This window comes from Bidens hawaiensis, unplaced genomic scaffold (genome assembly GCF_021521415.1).
Source record: "Bidens hawaiensis isolate Kalapana, Puna unplaced genomic scaffold, B.hawaiensis_p1.1 tig00036750_1, whole genome shotgun sequence".
Lineage (NCBI taxonomy): Eukaryota > Viridiplantae > Streptophyta > Magnoliopsida > Asterales > Asteraceae > Bidens > Bidens hawaiensis.
The window spans coordinates 8,281-22,200 of NW_027496413.1; the positions used below are offsets into that span (position 1 = coordinate 8,281).

The window sequence follows — 13,920 nt, forward strand, 5'->3', positions numbered from 1 at the left end:
AGTCCAAAGAAATGTGTTCAATCAAGTTACAAAGATCTTTACATGGGTTGAAACAATATGGAAGGATGTGGTACAATCATCTGAGTGATTATCTGATAAGCAAAGGATATACAAATAATCTTATTTGTCCATGTGTTTTTATTAAAAAGACAACATAAGGATTTGTGATCATAGCCGTATATATTGATGATCTAAATATAATTGGGACGCATAACGAAATCCATGAAACGATCATTCATTTAAAGAAAGAATTTGAAATGAAAGACCTTGGAAAAACCAAATATTGTCTTAGTTTACAAATTGAGCATATGAATAATGGAATACTTGTCCACCAGTCAAATTATACTGAAAAGCTCTTAAAACGTTTCAATATGGACAAGGCAAATCCTTTAAGTATCCCAATAGTTGTTAGATCACTCAATGTCAACAATGATCCATTTCGCCTTTGTGAAGAAAATGAGGAGGTTCTTGGTCCAGAAGTACCATACCTCAGTGCAATTGAAGCGCTAATGTATCTTATTAATTGTACAAGACCTGACATTTCTTTTGCAGTTAATTTGTTGGCGAGATTCAGTTCATCCCCTACTAAACGATCATTCATTTAAAGAAAGAATTTGAAATGAAAGACCTTGGAAAAACCAAATATTGTCTTAGTTTACAAATTGAGCATATGAATAATGGAATACTTGTCCACCAGTCAAATTATACTGAAAAGCTCTTAAAACGTTTCAATATGGACAAGGCAAATCCTTTAAGTATCCCAATAGTTGTTAGATCACTCAATGTCAACAATGATCCATTTCGCCTTTGTGAAGAAAATGAGGAGGTTCTTGGTCCAGAAGTACCATACCTCAGTGCAATTGAAGCGCTAATGTATCTTATTAATTGTACAAGACCTGACATTTCTTTTGCAGTTAATTTGTTGGCGAGATTCAGTTCATCCCCTACTAAAAGACATTGGAATTGCATTAAACATATTTTTCAGTATTTGAAAGGAACTGTCGATTTAGGTTTATTTTATTCTAATGACTCAAAAGAAGGGTTAGTTGGTTATGCAGATGCAGCTTATTTTTCAGATCCCCATAAGAAAATTCTCAAACTGGATACATGTTTAAGAATGGAGGAACTGCAATTTCATGGCGCTCTCAGAAACAAACACTTGTTGCAACGTCCTCAAATCATGCTGAAGTCATTGCACTGTATGAAGCTTCTAGAGAGCGTGTTTGGTTAAGATCTATGGCACAACTCATAGTAACCTCTTATGGACTAGAGAAAGATGCAAGTCCAACACCAATCTATGAAGACAATTCAGGCTGTGTCTCACAAATGAAAGAAGGGTATATCAAAACTGACAGAAGAAAACATATACTTCCAAGATTCTTCTCATATACTCAAGACCTTATCAAAGATAAACAAGTTGAAATAAGATATGTCCAATCTAGCAACAATTCAGCTGATCTATTCACAAATGCGACTTTCAGGAACATATTCATGATAGTGGCATGCGATATGTGCAGACAATGTAACGACCTACAACTTGAGGGGTAGCTATATACTGTACTCTTTTTTCCTTAGCTAAAGTTTTTTTTCTACTGGGTTTTCTTTGGCAAGGTTTTTAATGAGACAGTACTTCAAGATTAGACTCCAAGTTTGAAAACGCATCATCCAAGAGGGAGTGTTGAAATAATTTGGTCAAATTTACAATAAATGGATGGATACATTTTCAAAGTCTAGGGTTAATCTTACTTACCTAGTTGTCTCCTTAATAGTAATTTTTGTCTACTCCTTTTATAGTATAAATACCACACTAATGTAATGAAAAAGATGCACCATCATATATACTATTTCAAATATATATATATAGATATTTCTCTACTTCTCTTATAACTCTTTTAAAAGCTCTTAACAAATAACATTAATCATGTATTAGTCATTGTTATATTATAACAATGTATTATTTTTTGTTATATTTTCAATTTGTATCCAAAAGATATTGTGCTTACATGTTTATGTGTATCTTTTGCATATGGTCTTTTGTGCTTATCAATGGGAGCTTAATGGGCTAGAAGGATAGTTGGGCATATGCGCGATATGGGCTTATGGGTCCGCTGGATTAAGCTGAAGATGTTCGTGTGATGGGCACAACTTAATAAAAGATACTTCGATTGATTTATTTAATTGGACTATCTCAAGAACACTTATTTTTTTCTCTGGTTCTTCATCTTGTACGTTTTTTAGGGTTTCAACATTCTTGATTAAACTCATCTTAGTAGCAGTCGTTTTTTGTGTAATTGATGTTCGTTTCATTAGTTAGTTTCAGAATATTCATTGATTGGATCTGTAATTCATAATATACCATTTGTATTCGTTGATTCTTGTTAATTGGTGAATAAACGTTTTTTGGTTTGAGGTTATACAGTATGATTTACTGTTTGTGGCAATCATCTATGAAATTTCTCGACAAGACAGCTGATGGAATGTGTAACGCATACAGCTGGTGGAGTGTGGTTTATGATTTAATCGAGAATATCGCTGCTGATTCCTATTCATCTGTTCGTGATCGGAATTCTGGGTAACAAGGCCAATCTTCACAAAACAGAATCAAACTCCGCGATTGAAGCTAAGATTATAGTACTAGACATGCCATACAATAGTACTACCATTAATTTTCTTCGTTAAAAGTTGTATTAGTTACCTATAGTATTAAATATCAGTTGTAAAAATAAATTAATTGCTGCTGTCTTTTTTTGAAAATGTGGAAGGTGACTAGGCTTGAGTTCATATGCTTTAATAAACCAAATTAGTACAATAATAACAAGCCTTCATTGTGGACATAAGTGTTGTTACATGGCCATGTTACACTAACCTATAGTAATAAATATCAGTTGTAAAAATAAATTAATTGCTGCTGTCTTTTTTTGAAAATGTGGAAGGTGACTAGGCTTGAGTTCATATGCTTTAATAAACCAAATTAGTACAATAATAACAAGCCTTCATTGTGGACATAAGTGTTGTTACATGGCCATGTTACACTAACCTATAGTAATAAATATCAGTTGTAAAAATAAATTAATTGCTGCTGTCTTTTTTTGAAAATGTGGAAGGTGACTAGGCTTGAGTTCATATGCTTTAATAAACCAAATTAGTACAATAATAACAAGCCTTCATTGTGGTCATAAGTGTTGTTACATGGCCATGTTACACTAACCTATAGTAATAAATATCAGTTGTAAAAATAAATTATTTGCTGCTGTCTTTTTTTGAAAATGTGGAAGGTGACTAGGCTTGAGTTCATATGCTTTAATAAACCAAATTAGTACAATAATAACAAGCCTTCATTGTGGACATAAGTGTTGTTACATGGCCATGTTACACTAGCGGTAAAAGATATCCCAACATTTTCGCTTTATGTTTATTAAAATATCATTCTAGGTAAATTTTGCTTGCATTTCGAAAACATCTCTACGTCTCATTCTCTATTTCCATCTATATGTTACATACACACATTTTGTCATTTTCTCTTTTCTACACATTTATGTAATTATATAAAATGATGAATTGTTAGTCTCTATCGTATATTTTAGAATATGAAGAATGTAATGTGGACACTAAATAAGTGAAAATTATAAGTATCTTCCAATTGTAGAGATATGAGTCTGTAAATGCTTTTACACAAGTTATTCCTCTAAGGGTAAAATAATATTGCTTTCAATTTTGAGATGGGATTAGGCATAACATCAATAAAGCATCAATGAGGTGGTCCACAGTCTCGTTAGAAACAGGGGAATGATCAGTTGGAATTGGAAAAGAATTTTGTAGGCGTCAGAGAAGCAGAAGAAGAAAGGAGAAACCAATTCAAACGGAAAAAGATGAAGCAAAGTGATTACAAATATGGACTTTCTTAGAGCATACGGACTGGCAGTCGGTGAACTCCATGAAAGAGCCACTCCAGGTCGGGAACATTGTCCCTAAATCTTGGGGTTTGGGGGATAATCCCCACTTTCTCATGTGCAATATTTTGTCCACATGACCATTAAAAAAATATTATTTTAACTTCATAAATATAACTCAATTCAATCTAACTTTTCGCACATTTCTACTCTCTCAACTTTCTACTCGATATCCATATTCAATTTTATCTTCACACATAATAGGCTTCCCCTCAATGGATCTGTTTCAACTACTGACATTTTCCTAGGAGTCGTAAAGTTTTGAGGAAGAATAGATTGAGACGAGTAGGCCAGTGTAACTTTGAATTTTTTACTAGCGTGATATCTTTCTCGTTTGACAAAGTTCAAGATACCACTTAATCGCCAAAAAGGTTTATTTTTGTAAATGTTGTTTATTTTATTTAAGTTAGTGCATGGAGACGATTGTCGAGAGTCTCATAATTGATTAATGGCACAATACTTCATTAATGACAATCCAACATTCACCCCCAAGATGTTTCAAAGAAAGTTTCAGATAGATAAAGATTTATTTTTACTAATCGTCGTGAGTCTTATATGGCAACCGAACATTCACGCGAGTTAGAGAGAAATTTTTAGTACTTTCCAAGTAGTTTTGATGCAAACAGTCGTCAAAGCTTTACAACACTACAAAAGTGCATGTCAAGTATAGGACAACTGGCATACTTTGGTGTTTCTGACTCCCTAGATGAATACTTGAATATGTCTAGGAGAATCATACGGGACAAATTTTTTGTTTTTTTCCAAATTTCCGAATTTCTCAAAGTTTGAATTCTTAGAAAAAGGTTGTTGGAGTTGCAAACATTAGTTCATTACATATGAGTTTTGATAAAGAGGGCACCAAAAAACATTAGATACAGTTATAGCCTCCGATGCACCGAAATGCCAACTGATGTGGAGTCCCCGTCCCAGGGATGCACCGGGGACGGAAACGCCGCCGAAACGTTTCCTATAATATTTAGGGTTTTATCTTCTCGTTACAACTTACACATTCAATATTCATCACTCATCATTCAAATAGCGAACTTGTAGCAAATTCCAGCGGAGATTCCGGAGCCGGAGCAGTAGGAAGAAGATACAGTGTGACGGCTGTTAACTTATTTTAGGTTTTTAGGTTTAAACTAAGTTTAGGTTTTTTTAACATTTAACCCCTTTATCTTTTACTTATATGCATCTAATCTCTAAAACTTTTAAAATTTACATAAAAGGTGTTTTTTTAATCTAGTCTCTCTAGGTTTGTATTTCATTTTTATAACCCTAGATTTTAACTAACGTATTCAATTCTTAAACAAATATATATATTTTTTGGACTTTGTTTAATATATTTGTATTTTTTTATATTTTTTTTGCCGTACCGTTGCCGTACCCGTATCTTGGATTTTTGATTTTTGCCGTTTCCCGTACCCGTAACGTCCCCGTATTCTGGTCCCGTACCCGTTCCTATTCTACTTAGGTTATAGCCTCTTTTAGGATCAATAATGATGTTAACTTAGTACACACACAGTTGGCAGAAATTAATAAAATTAAATTAACCACTAGTAATTACTTATCTACACATCTCTTTGTATTTTGTAATCCATCTTACACATGTCGTGAATCTATTATAAATAGCAGCTCAAAGTGAACGTTTAAGAAGCACCCCTCTTCCATTTCCAAATTATAACTATGTCTTTCTCACTACTTTCATTTGCCTCCACATTCACTCCCACCAACACCAAACCCCTCTTCAAGACTCAAACCCAAGGGTTCAGAGTCTCATGCAACACTTCACCACATGATCACAATGAAAACCAAGTCATACTGCCCAATGTAGACCGAAGAAACCTTCTCGTGGGGCTCGGCGGCCTTTACACCGCGGCCAGCCTCACTTCCTTACCCGCGGCATTAGCTGATCCCGTAAAAACCCCTGATATTACTTCCATATGCACGGAATCAACTTTAGGCTTTCCAGATATTGATCATGCTATAAGGACACGGAAATGCTGCCCTCCTGGCCTTGGGAAGGCGGTTAAAGATTACGTGATTCCTAAACAAAACACGGTGCGAATGAGATGGCCAGCACATAAAGGAACAAAGAAGCAGGTGGATGATTATAGGAGAGCCATTCAAGCCATGAAAGATCTCCCCGAAGACGACCCACGCAGCTTCCTCAGCCAAGCTAAAATCCATTGTGCGTATTGTAACGGAGGTTACAATCAAGACGGTCTCGACACCCCTCTTCAGATTCACAACTCATGGCTCTTCTATCCGTTCCATCGCTGGTACCTTTATTTCTATGAAAGAATACTCGGAAAGTTGATTAACGAGCCTGATTTCGCGTTACCTTTCTGGAAATGGGACGAACCAGGCGGCATGCCGATTCCAGAAATGTTTCTGCACAATGAGTGTGTTAATGGCAAGCCGAACCCCTTGTATGATGTTTACCGCGATGAAGCTAGTGTCAAAGAAAGAACAGTGGACCTGGCCTTCCGTGGCGTTGATGAGGACCGATCGCCTCAGAAGCAGATAGCGTGCAATCTTAGTACAGTGTACCGAGATTTGGTTAGAAACGGAGCGGATACACTAAGCTTCTTTGGGGGCGAATATGTAGCTGGGAGCAAACCTGTTCCGAATGGTGATAAGTCAGTTGGATCCGTGGAAGCGGGTAGTCACACGGCTGTGCATAGATGGGTAGGCAACTCAAAATTGCCTAATCATGAAGACATGGGTAACTTCTACTCCGCGGGGTATGATCCTATCTTCTATGTCCACCATGCTAATGTCGACCGTACGTGGAAACTATGGAAGGATTTGCGCCTTCCAGGACACGTTGAACCAACCGACCCAGACTGGTTAAACGCGTCATATGTGTTCTATGACGAGAATCAGGAACTTGTACGCGTTTATAACAAAGACTGTGTCAACTTGAAAAAACTCGGTTACAATTATACCGAAAACTCCAAGGAAGTGTTGCCATGGGGCAAGAGTCGACCACCTAAACGTAACCTAAGCGCCCAAGTTAAATCCACGGAAAACGTGCAGACCGTGGAGCAATTGAGGTTCCCGGTGCGTCTAGACAAGGTCCTGAAGATTCGTGTGAAGAGGCCCGCAGTGAACAGGACTGAAGAGGAAAAGGCTAGAGAGAACGAGGTTTTGATGATAAATGGCATTAAGTTTGACTGCGGAAAGTTTGTGAAGTTCGACGTGTTCGTGAATGACAAGGTTAATAACAACTGTGTTTATCCCTCGCCTTGTGATCCTGAATACGCTGGCTCTTTTACACAAATTCCACACGGAGATGTGCAAAAAGTGTCCATGAGGAGTGCGGCGAGGTTTGGGCTAAATGAGCTGTTGGAGGACACAAACAGCGAAGACGAAAACTATGCAACTGTGGCATTGGTGCCAAAGGCAGGGTGTGAGGATCTCACCATTGGCTTTATCACAATCAAGTTGGTTCCTCGACCTAAACCTGTACCGTTTGTATCTGAGTAACATTTGCAAGGGTTGTTCTGGATGTTGTTTAGCCAGTTAATGCACCTTCAGTTGCATGGCTTTCAATAAAATTATGTAATCAATAAAAATGGTCTACTAAGCCCAGTACTTTTCTTCTAGTTAATATTTTCCTCATGTATCAAAATTACTCTTCTCCCTAATTCCCTAAATGAAATCTTATCTATCATAGAAATAGAAACTCAAAAATATATATATCCCTAAATGAATCTACCCTTGTTGATTCCTGCCACCATAAATTGTTGAGCCATTGCAGGTCATCGACGCCCCACATTTGATGATCTCCGGTAACTAAAGATCCATGAAAATTGTTTTTCCGGCTACTTTGCAAGCAATCGTGTAGATCTGCTACCCCCTCCCCTGGTGATTTGTAGATCCAAACCGTTTGTATCTTAATATCAATGTTGTAAAAAGTAGGTCTCCAGGTCGAGTACTCACTACGAGGTATGGCGCCGAGGTTCTTTAACTCCGCCTAGTTACTAGTTACTAAGAATCAATCAAACGTGGTCAACCTCAGCCTGAATCACATCTAGTCGGTCAATTTGGGCCAATTTTAACTTAAAAAATAAAACATAATTCATATTTTTATAATATTAATAAAGGAATATAACTTTTTTTAGTTAATGATTAGCAAATTTTAGAATAATTTAGTATTTAAAAATGTATTTCTCTTATTTATATTGATATTCACTTATTTTGTAATAAATTTTAATATACTTACGATATGACGCCTATATAATATCCACAAATTAATTTTCTTTATATATATCATTTCCGAGTACTCCACGAGTATTCCGAGTACACCCAACTCCCCAGTCAACCGCATAGGGTCCGCCTAGCATGCAACCTTGCTTAATATACAATTTCCTTTTGTCTTAGTTTATAACTTTTAGAATATGTTTTTGTTTTTTTATGTAAAATTTACAATGTGCCATGTTGCGATGTACTTATTTTTATCGTTGCGTCGATGTATATTTTGTTTAAATCGATGTTTCCATATGATTTGCATACCTCCTACTTACTGAAATATAGCGCATTATTGACTAATTGTGTGTGTAAACTTAAAATATTAAACACATAAATAACCAAAGTGATTACAGTTATGAACTAAAGTAATTGTGTTATATAAAATAATATGGTGTAATAATAATAATTGCTTTAGTTCAAAAGTTATATAGTAATAGTAATTACGCCAGTGCTAACATAGCTACACTAGCCATTTGTACACTTTTCACGAAAACATTTATTTGTATTTGATCCCCACGCACGCATACGTGTGTGTGTGTGTATAAGAAAGAGAAAGTAAGAATATTGATTGAAAGTTAAGAGTTTCACAAATTATATAGCATATAGGGAATCAAGGCAGGGGGGTGATCCTTGCTAGATAGTCCGTAATATGACCTTAATTGGGTTGCGTAAAGTGAACTAGGCAAACACATGGATTTGGGTGAAAAGATTATGGGCTAGACTATGAGTTTTCGTCTTATGGTTTTATAATAAGCGGATATGTGAAGATAGGCCACACTACTGATTGTGTCAATGCTTGGGATTTTTGTAGGTCCCAAACGACCGGATCTAATGTGCGAACGGATTTTGCACTTAATAAACGTTCGAGACGGGTGTGGTAAATCAAACGACTGAACATAAATAATATAAAGATAAAATAAATGAACAATCTCGTTGTCAGTTAAATATTTGATACATTAAGCGAACCGACCCCACCCAAGGTGAGCTCCCCTTGGTGGGTGATTTACACCTTACAAACACTTAAGATTCTTCACAAACACGTTTCAAAACTCATAAACAAGACCAAAATTCAAGGTTGTGATCCAAGAACCACAACTAGTAGAGCCGAAAGCTCTGATACCAATTGTAGATCCCAAAATCGGATCTAACACAACTATTCTTGGATCAATCTCTTAGTGCTAGCGGAAATCACACTAAAGAACCGAGATATCGGATCTTGTTTGGAGTTTGGTTATTTTAGGCTAGAGAAGATAGAGAGAAGCTAGAGTTGGTGAAGGGATAAGACTTTTTTAAAGGTTGGTTTTGCATGACTATGCTTCTCTATTTATAGGAGAAGCATGGCATGTATCCACTATTTTATTCACGGCCCAATGGGCTTTTGTTTACAAGGACTCAGGTTTAAATATATGAGAAGTTACAAAGACGATAAATTACAAACGTAAACAATACAAAAGACTTCAAATATACAAAATAGTGCCTAACAATTTTAGATCATGGTCATTGTTATTGTGAGTTAGGGTGGGCTGGGGCATTTCATATGCGCGTGAAAATGGGTTTGGGTGATAAGGAGAACGGTTAAATTGTTACCACCAACATGGCCATGTAGTCCTTTTTAGCATGTCTCCTCCAATCTAAAATTAGTGTGTTCTTTCTTTCTTTCTTGCCAAAAGAAGCAAATAATGTGAGAGATCCTCTCATGCTTAATGAACTTGCAAAAGGTGCTTTACAGGTTCAAATCTTTATTTCGGATTCAATCGATTTCTGATTTCTATTTATTTGATTTATGTTCAATCAGGCACATCACACTGATTTCATTCTAAGTTATTTTTGATTTCTTTGATTTTGGAAGATCACTATACCTAATAATTTGATTTCTTCTCTTATTTGTATTGACAAATGCTTTCTTTGTGGTAATTGGAAGTCTGTAACAACCAGTTGTTAATTAGCTTGCTTGATTTGTAAACGTAGTTTATGGCTAATTCTTTATTTTTATAATGTTTGGTAATTGTATAGTAGCAAAATACATTATCTTGATGCATGAACATGATTAATTATAATCAATCAAGGATTAGGTTAGTTTATGGGAAAATGAATATCAAGTTATTGATTTTTTTATGAAAGATTTATTGTGCACTCATGTTGTTTGATAAAATGCCTCAACTAAAGCATTGATAGATATATTAGTGATTTGACATCTCTTAGCCCATAATCATTGTATTGGATGTTTCTAAACTATTATACACTTATGAGTTGAGTTGAAACCAAGAATATGAGGTTGTTTATGTCATTGAGCCGAAGTGGGGAGAACTCTAAACCTGATTTTCGCAGCTTTTAATTCAGATTTTTATCGGACTTTGAAATATCATATAAAATCAACCGGTTCTCCGTTTGAGGAGTTCTTTATACGAACGGAAAGCCCTACGTGTCTACTTTTTACATAATTTTAGAACAAAAGCAAATATGGTCCGAAAATAGGTCAAAAATGCAGTTTTATACAGACTATATGTGCTGAATAAAAAGTGAGCTGTGTGGATTTTTTTGTATTCTGTCCAGGTTTTAGAAATATTGTATAAAATCAACCGTAGCTCTGATAAAGGTCTATTTTATATTGTTGGAAAGCCCTATGTGTCTACTTTCTACCTAAATTTAGAACAAAGAAATATATGGACGTTAAGTGAGTCAAATCAACCGTTTTCGGTATCTGCTGCAGAAACGAGCTACACTATAGAATATTAATTAATGATGAAAGGTTGTATGCATTTGGGTTAAACTTGGAATATTGTTTTTTTAATGGTATATGTTGAGTTTTGTTGAGCTTTGTATGTGGTATGTATTGAGATAGAATACTAATGTAGGGTGATTAAAATATTCACATTATGCATTTTAAATAGTTAAAAGGTGACGTGTTAACAAGCTAGGTAGCGGGATAGCTTGGGTCAGGGGGTCAAACGAACGAAGTGTATTGAAACTCCTACAGGCAAAGGTAAGTTTAACTTACATTTACATTCATTTAGTAGTTGGTTAATATCATATAACCATTTGAAAAATTGCAAATTATGCGTTTTTGAAGTAACTGATTAACGTAACTTCATATGGTGGAAATGGATCGTTCCGACTCATCTAAAGAATATCTCACTAAGTATAGCTTCACATATGGGTCACAGGCTGTTTCAACCTAGTTAAAAAGTCTATGGGATATTTTAGCTTTGTAAAGGGAGAACGGGCTATTTTAGACCCGTTACAAGTGAGTTAACTTACCATGTAGTCGTAAGTAGATCTTACACCCTATACACATGTGAATCTAGTTATTTTGATTAGTGTAAAACATTTTGATTATTTTAGGTGTATGGTATAATGAGTTGGTGCAAAACATTTTATGATTGCAGCTTTTATACCCATGTAGTAATGGCATATGCTATTACATTTTGAACATGCTATGCTTTGAAGAAGGAATATGAGACAGTTGCAAATATGAGGTTACATTTTCTTCAATCAGAAAAACGTTGCCTTGATCAGTTTACAGTAAGTGAAATCATCAAACCAAAAGCGCATGCACGTGAGCAACAACGTTTATATGATTTGTTATATAACACTAAAGACGAATGAAACTGATTTTCTGTAGGTTCTCGTGAAGAATGTTCCACCTGACACGGATGAACCTGTCAAGTAATTTCAGTATATGACTACTTACGTGACGAGATTGCTACTCAACTAATTTCAAATTGATAAAATTTATTTTATATGTGAAGTATTAACTTCTATTTGGATTTTCATGAATTTTGAAGTAATAATGTGTAATTTGAATTTTCTATGATGTGTTGTATTTTCTTTTTATACTTATTTATCATTTGGGGTTCTAAACAAATAGATACATTTCATTCAGCATAAATTAGTTCAGAGGGTAAGATAGTCATTTTATACAGTTATTCAGATGTCCAACCAAACAGACTTTAGCTTGTTCAGATCTTACTGGCTCAGACTCTCTTAACCATTCAGACCTATTTATGGTTCAACACTTAATGATTCAGCAACTACCAAACAGCCCCTTAATTAAATGAATCAAACACCTTTCATGCATCCAAAATTGTGATCAAAATGAATCAGATCACAAAACATCGATCATAACTTGCGCATTACTACAATACTACCATATAAAAGTCAAACATCCTCGTGCCCTTTGGATAAATAGACTTTTATTCAAACACAATAATAATTATATTATAAGTAACTCTATACCTTTTGAATTATTTAAAAAAATAAAATAAAACACAAAAATAATATTAAAATACCGTGTGCGTTCATATTTTTTAACATTCTAAAAAGATAAATAACAAAATTTGTGTACTATCAAAATTTGTGTACTATGTGTAGGTTTATATTTTATGCGTGCGTATGTCTCGTACAGTAAAGGATTCAGAAATTTTGAGTTCATATTTTTTTTATGTTCAAATTAAAACATGATCAACCGTCATATTTTAGAGACGGCTCGACTTGAAGAATATTATATAATACGATATTTGAATAAAGCAATGTTGATTTAAAAACACTCAATAAAAGTACAACATGGATAAGAATGAGAAGAAAAAACTCAAAAAGGATCACAATCAATGGTTGATGTGAGTAGCTATGTAAGAGCATTCTCATCTAATCCCTCATATTATATTATTATGTGAGGGGTGTTTTTATAATTTAGAGAGTGATTTAGGTTGTTGTGAGTGAAGAGTTTTTATATTTTAGAAAAATTAGTGATTTTTCTGTATATTTGAAAAATTACTGTTCATCCCCTATAATTTTTTAATATATTTTGAAAGTGGTTGTGAGTGAAGGAAAGAAAAAAGGTAATGATAAAAGGTATAAAAAGTATTATTTAATTGAAATTGAGAGAGAAAATAAAGTGAGTTTTAGTGTAATTTTTGGTTTGAAGATAGGGGATGGGATGAGAATGCTCTAAGTAATCGAAGCAAAAACGTTAATTTTTTTTAGTTATTTAAACCCTCAACTAATAACACATTGATGGTTTACCAAAAAGTAAAATAAGAAATAAAAACTACCAAAACTGGTTTTAAAAAGACTTAAATTTGAGGTCTTTTAAGATTGGAAGGGTCTTAGGAAAAAGAAGTTTACCAATGCACCATCTTAAAGTTCTAGTCATGGGTTCACTTCTAAACAACGTATGAATTCACTAAACCTTTTTATATATCATTTGTCCTGTGAACTCGGTGAACCTATATTAAATTCACCCCTAGTCTTGTAGACATAACCTACACATACTAACAAATTAACTAGTTAATGATTTTTTTTATGTAAATAACATACAACTTTGTATTTAAAAATTAGTAAATGTTTTATTAAAATATTATCCATTGATAGAAAATTAAACGATAATTGTTTTTCTTTTGGTTCTCATGGTAATTTAGTATACAACAATAAACTTTTCATATTAAGGGGTTGTTTGATAATTAATTGTTGAATCAATAAGATGTCTTATTGATTAATTAGAAACTGTCTTTTAATCATTTAACGTTTCTTTGGAACTTAACCATTATGAGGCTTCATGAGCCATCAAAAGATGTAACCAAACAAACTCTACCTCTTATTGATTCAGATGTAGTCTTTTATTAAAATCATTATGTGACATTTGTCAATTTCGGGTTATTTTATACTTGTATTCTTAATGTAAACCCGACCCGTTTTGTATCCCGAACCTTTCGATATT

The 13,920-nt window shown here is 34.4% G+C and overlaps 1 pseudogene; it reads left to right on the top strand.

The window, feature by feature from the left end:
- The first annotated feature begins 5,633 nt into the window (after positions 1-5,633).
- Positions 5,634-7,555, top strand: LOC143588746 (polyphenol oxidase I, chloroplastic pseudogene; annotated as a pseudogene).
- Positions 7,556-13,920: the final 6,365 nt, after the last annotated feature.